This window comes from Mandrillus leucophaeus, unplaced genomic scaffold (assembly GCF_000951045.1).
Source record: "Mandrillus leucophaeus isolate KB7577 unplaced genomic scaffold, Mleu.le_1.0 Scaffold12, whole genome shotgun sequence".
Lineage (NCBI taxonomy): Eukaryota > Metazoa > Chordata > Mammalia > Primates > Cercopithecidae > Mandrillus > Mandrillus leucophaeus.
This window is the reverse complement of record NW_012100320.1, coordinates 4,664,629-4,665,300: the sequence shown is the minus strand read 5'-3', so window position 1 is coordinate 4,665,300 and position 672 is coordinate 4,664,629. Positions and strand designations below refer to the sequence as shown.

General features: G+C 48.2%; 1 protein-coding gene across 1 annotated transcript in view; it reads right to left on the bottom strand.

Moving 5' to 3' along the window:
• Positions 1–262, bottom strand: part of DIS3L (DIS3 like exosome 3'-5' exoribonuclease) — a 54,718-nt gene extending 54,456 nt beyond the window's left edge. The window contains exon 1 of the mRNA XM_011968426.1: positions 117–262. The gene's annotated coding sequence lies outside the window, so the exon portion shown is untranslated. The remainder of the gene's footprint in view (positions 1–116) is intronic.
• Between the last annotated feature and the right edge of the window lie 410 nt (positions 263–672).

Below are 672 nucleotides of genomic sequence, written 5' to 3'. Positions count from 1 at the left end.
CACCCGGGGGAGGCCCGGAGCCACACGCTCCAGGCTGGGGCCCGGCCCTCCCGGCCTCAGTTTTGTTCCCTTCCCTCAGTGGCCTGGACCAGGGCGGAGGGTTGGACATGACCCACCCCAGAGACGGAGGGAAGACTAGGATGATACCTGGATGGCAGGTGAAGAAGGGCTGGGCGCAGCTGTCCAAGATTAGGAGTTTTTGTCCCCCCAGGTCCATGTGGGAATGGAGCCGCCGTATTAATACTAATACCTGGTAATTAATGTTTTCTCTTCGTTGCTCTCGCTATCTCCAAACGAGGTGAAAGACTCACCAAATAAGCCGGCAACCCTGCCAGCCCAACATTTCTAAAAAGTTGTATTCATTTTAAATTACATGTACTTTTTAAAAAGTTTTTTTCTTTTTTTGTAGAGATAGCGGGGTGAGGGGGGCGGGTCTTGCTCTGTTGGGCAGGCTGGTCTCAAGCGATCCACCTGCTTCGGCCTCCCAAAGTGTTGGGATTATAGGTGTGAGCTGCTGCGCCTGGCCTTTCATGTTCTTTTTAAAATTTATTTATTTGTTTTGGTATCCCTATTGAAGTTATCATGTACTTATATATTCAAACAATGCAGATAAAATGAAAACCAATCTCTTCCCTTGAAGCACTGTTCCACTCTAACTTTTATAGCTTTTGC